This window comes from Myotis davidii, unplaced genomic scaffold (genome assembly GCF_000327345.1).
Source record: "Myotis davidii unplaced genomic scaffold, ASM32734v1 scaffold1047, whole genome shotgun sequence".
In the NCBI taxonomy this organism is placed as follows: Eukaryota; Metazoa; Chordata; class Mammalia; order Chiroptera; family Vespertilionidae; genus Myotis; species Myotis davidii.
The window spans coordinates 367,773-373,196 of record NW_006298367.1 but is presented as its reverse complement, the minus strand read 5'-3'; positions in this window follow the sequence as shown (position 1 = coordinate 373,196).

Sequence of the window (5,424 nt, the reverse complement as noted above, 5' to 3'; positions counted from 1 at the left end):
GCTGGGGGTGCGTTCAGAGCACGTGGGCGCCGGGAACGGGAAGGACTGTGTCTGGGTGGCGTCCTCTGCGCGTGAGCGCTCCTGTGACGCGCGCGCACGTGTGTGTGTGTGTGTGTGTGTGTGTGTGTGTGTGTGTGTGTCCACCCTCGCCAGGCTGTCAAGTTGTACGCTGGCCAGCCATTCCTTCAGCCATTCCTTCAGCGGTCTATTAACTGAGTGCACGGACCTGCCAGACGCTGCCTAGGAGTGGGGCTCCACCCCCCACGATGGCTGAAATGAGAATGCCTGATGCACCGAGGGCGGGGGAAGAAGTGGAGTGACGGGACCCCTCGTGCTTCTGGGGGAGTGTACGTTGGTAGAGACACTTTGGAAAACGCAGCTTTCTAGTGGAGCCCCAAATACACCCCAACCCTAGGATCCAGCAATGCCACACCTACATCTTCAGAAATGCGTCGGTATGAGGACCGAGAGAGGAGCGAGGGGACTGGACTGTTCATAGCGCTATTGATCGCAGCCTTAGGCTGGAAAGAACCCATCGAAGGAGCGTGGGAAAGGAGCCGAGCCCATTCACACCTTGGACGCAGGAGAATGAAGTCCCGTTACACCCAACACAGGGAACTCTCACGAAAGAAGGCAGACACAACGGTACAAACTGTCGGATTCCATTTCTGTGAAGTTCCAAACGGACCAGACTAACCTAGGGAGTGAGAAGTCAGCATAGCCGGCACCCCTGGGCCTGGGAGGGGCTGGGAGGGGCTCTGGGAACGGGTCATGTTCTGTTTCTTAATCTGGTGCTGGTCCCTTGGGCATATTTACTCTGTAAAAATTCATGGATGTTTGTACTTTAAATAAAGGAAGACTTTATTTAAAAGGAGCAAGTCTTGGTTGATTTGAGGCTGTTTGCCAGATACGACGGCTAAATGTGTATTGTGTGTGTGTGTGTATTTCAAAGGTGTGGCTGTTGGGTCTGTTTGTCTTGGTGAGAGGAGGTCCCCAGAGGTTAAGGTACAGGAAGATGGTTATGGTGGCATTTGGGGAACCGAATTGCTGGAGTAAAATCCCAGCTCTGGTTGCCCAGTCACCCTGGGTAAGTCACTTGCTTCTAATTCCTCAACTGTAACACGAGGGTAAGTTCCTAAGTAGAGCTCTTAGAACAGTGCCTTGCACGTTGTAAATACTCAGTATATACTCACCGTTAATAAGTGTGCCAGCCCAGCTGGAGTGGCTCCGTGGCTGAGCACGGACCCTGGAATCAAGAGGCACAAGCCTGGGTTTCTAACTTGATCCCCAGGGGGGGCCTGTGCAGGAGGCAGCCGATCGATGTTTCTCACTCTCTCATTGATGTTTCTATCTCTAGCTCTCTCCCTTCCTCTCTCTCTAAAAACATATTTTTAAAAATGAGTATGTGATTGTAGACCCTGTGAACAATCTGGCTCCATCATACCTGCTGTGCCCTCTGCCAGCAATCCCTTTCTTTCTTTATTCTGGCATCATCCTCACAGACACAGCCTCTTCCCGGTCCCTTCAGTCACTTTACCTGCTGTTACCTCTGGTTTCCCCCATCAGACTGTGAACTCCCCAGGGAACCAGAAAGCAAGTTGGGTCATCTCTGGGCCCCAGAGCCTAGGACAGACTGGGCTTTTGTCTACCAGGTTAGTGGAGTTGACATGTGGGTAAGCCCCCCCCCGACCCCCCTCACACACACACACACACACACACACACACACACACACACACACACCTGTCTCTGAAGCTTGTTCCTGTGTGAGAATGAACGTCTATATGCAGTCAAAGCAGGTGTGTGAGCCTGGTAAGGTAGTTGAGCTGGTGTACCTGTCCCTCTCCTAGTGGGTGCAACGGGAACAGAGGACATACAGTATCTAAGAAAGGAGGTGTGTGTCTGGTCAGGTGTTACCTAAGCCTTCGAACCCCCGCTCCCCCTCCTTCCCAGCCAAGAGAGAGTGCCGCACATTCCTGTCCTGCCGGCCCCACCCTCTCCAACAACCCTAGTTTTCTCCGAAAGGCAGCCCGGCGCCAAGCCTTGTCCGAGACCGGGGCCTGAGCCTCCTCTCCTCCTCCTGGCCTGATGCAGGGCTGCCTCCCAGCCCTGGTCCCAGTCCCCACCGGGGTCGAGGTCCCAAACCCACCAGGCACACAACCTGCTTCCCCGCTCAGGCCCCTGCTCAACCCGGCCGAGCAGGCAGTGAACTGGACTCCGGGACCAGGAATCTCGCCTGGGGCGGGAAGGGGGGGAATTGTTTGGGGTTTGAGCCCTGATTGGCTGCGCCCGGGCCCGCCCCTACCCTTTCCCCCTTCTCCCCGTCCTGGAAGGGGGGCGTGGAGGCCACGGGATCAGCCTGGGGCCAGCATGAGCCGGAGGGAGGGGAGTCTGGGTAAGGGGCTGAATGTGACTGTCGAGTGCCCACGGGGAGCAGTGTCTGAGGGCTGGCAGCTGGGGTCTGGGTCCCCGCTACCTTCGGGTCGGGGAAGGGAGCGGCCTGAGAGGGGGAGAGCGGGGCCGGGTGTCAGGTAACAGGCGGTGAGCTGTGGGTGAGCTGTGGGACGGTGCTGGCGCCGGAGTTCGAGGAGGCGGGGGCTGTGCCTTCAGGGACGTGGTCTCAGGGGTGAGATGACCGGTTCGAGTCCACTCTCGGGGAGGACTGGGGTCGTGGCCGAGGCTGTAGCCCGGGTCCTCTTTGAATATTGGCAAAGAATCAGAGCTGGGGCCAGAGGGAGTGATAGGGTTAGGAGGGGAAGTCTTTGGGCCACAATAGGTAGTGGATGACAACCAGAGACGAGAGTCAAGGCTGATAAAGACAGGAATAGGCGGTGGGAAACTCAGGCGGGGTGGGGGTGGGGAGGCGGCGCCAGAGTTGAGAGGCCGGTACTACATTCCCCAGCATGCCCCGGGCGCGTGCGCGGGGCGTCTCGGGAAATGTAGTCCTTCCCGGGCACCACCTTTCAGCTTGTGTTAAGGAAGACGGGTCGCTGATTCAATTAATGCTGTCTGGTGCCCAGCCCAGCGCCTTGCCTAAAAAGGCTGTCAGGGAGGGAATGCGATTTAAGTCTCCCAATCTGTAAAATGGGCTGAAAGGCGCATTCCGGCTTGAAGTTCTGTGTTTCAGTGATGTTGAATTCCACCGACAATTACAGAGGTACAGAGGTATGTGAGCCCTACCCTCAAATGGCTCCCAGGATGAGGCCAATTCACACACATAAAAGAGCCATTAAAAGAACTACCTTGGAAGTATGAACAAATGGCCTTAAGAAGAAGAAGAAGTTAATTTAAGGGAGGAGTGAATCCGAGTGAATCAAATACTAGGGAGGCAGTATTTGAATTTGGCTTTAATAGTATTTCAACAGTAATTTGAGGACAGGGAACACATTTCACGCAGAAAAAACGTTTGGAAAATGTTTGCTATCTCATTTTCCCTCAGTTGGGATGGGACAGAGCCTGCCTGGCTTAAAAGTTGGAGAATTCAGAGCTGAGCTCCTGGGTTCGGGAAGAAAGGGCCAGCCGGAAGTGGTCAGGAGCAGGGCTTGGGGCTGCCCTCATTCCTCCCCCCTTTTCCCACCAGAAGACCCCCAGGCTGACTCCTCAGTCTCACCCCTTCCCCTCTTGGAGGCCAAGATCCGTCAGACACACCTGCCATGGCCTTGGTCTCACCAGCTGTCAGAGGAGGCATTTGAACAAGACGAGATGTGGACTCTGACCTGTGCTATGCAGAGAGGCCAAGAAGGGGTTTCAATCCGGGTCAAAAATTCCATCCCCGGGGGACTTTCACAAAGGAGGGAGCTCTGCCAATGTCTTTGGTGGGGTAGAGGGCCTGCCTAAGAACAGAAGATATTTCCCCAAATTACTATAGTGTAGTGAAGGGGGGTATGGTTTTGAAGCAGACAGACTGTGGGCCTGCCAATCTTACTGTGACCTTGGGCAGGAATGATCACATTACAATAATGATGTAACAATTATGACAGGAGGTAGCGGGATAATAGAACCAGCTTTGTAGTCCTACCAACTTTGGTTCCGATCCCAGTTCTGCCCCTTCCTGGATGGAGGGCCCAGGTCAAGTCACTGTACTTGTTCAGCCCACGGTCCTCATTTACAAAGTCATCACACCCATTATTGGGAAAATTAGGAATAGTGTGCTTAAAGCAGCAGGCACAATGCCTGAACCAGAGGCGAGACATTAGCAAAGGGTAAATGGAATTGTACGGCAGTTTTTCAAATTACAAACCACCCTTAGCTTCTATCTGTTCACTCATATGACAGTTATTCACGAAGCCCCTGCTGTGTGCCAGGCAGGGGCCGAGGTGGGAGAGTTGCAGGATGGGGGTGGGGGGAATGAAAAAGACTAGTTCCCGTACTATCTTTCCGGGTTCTCTGGAGATCCCTGGTAGGAAGACAGAACAGGATCTGTACCACCCCCCTCACCCCTCACCCCGCTCACACACACTTCTACAGATGAGACTGAGGCTCAGAGAGGGAAATGGTTTTGTAAGAAACTGAACAGTTAGTAAATGGAGACAGGATTTGCACCCTAGTGCAAGCATGTCAAACTTGCAGCCCACGGGCGCATGCGGCCCACAACGAATGTTTTTGAGGCCCAGCCAATATAACGGTATGTAAGAAACGTTTTAATAAAAATTTTGTAACTTAATTTTTACAATATCCCGTTATACATAATTATTAATAACGAAATACAACGTTCGCTAATGACCGATTACTATAATCGTGTCGCATTCATTTCCCTTACATGCCTTATGCACAGGCGCACCATTTCTCTCCATTAATATTAGCGGCGAATATTTTAACGGCCGATGGCCACATCATTAGTCTTGGACTGACTTGTTTGGTGTGCGCAACAGGAAATGTTTAGCTTTCGGAGAACAAGAAAAATAGGTTTATTTGCATTACGCTTATTAATTTGTGCAGGTATTCAGTGTCTGGTAAGTCAGTGTTCAAGAAAAAATGTTAATTTTATTAAAATGTTCTATTATTTTATGTTAACGATGATTCATTTAGTTCAGCCCTTTGTATTCAGCATGTCTCTATCGAAATAAACCTACGTTTCTATGGAAATTGGAGCTTTTGTTTTTTTGCGGCCACATACACTTGCGCCTAGTTGATTTGGCCCGTGCGAGCCTTTGAGTTTGACATGCTTGCCCTAGTGTTCGCTGTGCCTTCCCCAGGGGCCGGGACCTGACTGGAGATTTTAACATGCTCGTAACCTTATGAAGTTGGCAGTGTTATTCCATTTTAGAGATGAAGGAACAAAGGCACTGGTGTAAGGCCGCTTTTCTGGGAGTTGTTTTGGGTCATCACGGAACCTGTCCTTTGCGAGATGGGGAACCGGAGGCCCCAGGAGCGGGCGGCGTCCCGGGGTCCCACTGACCGGCCTGTCTCCGCAGGTGCAGCACCAG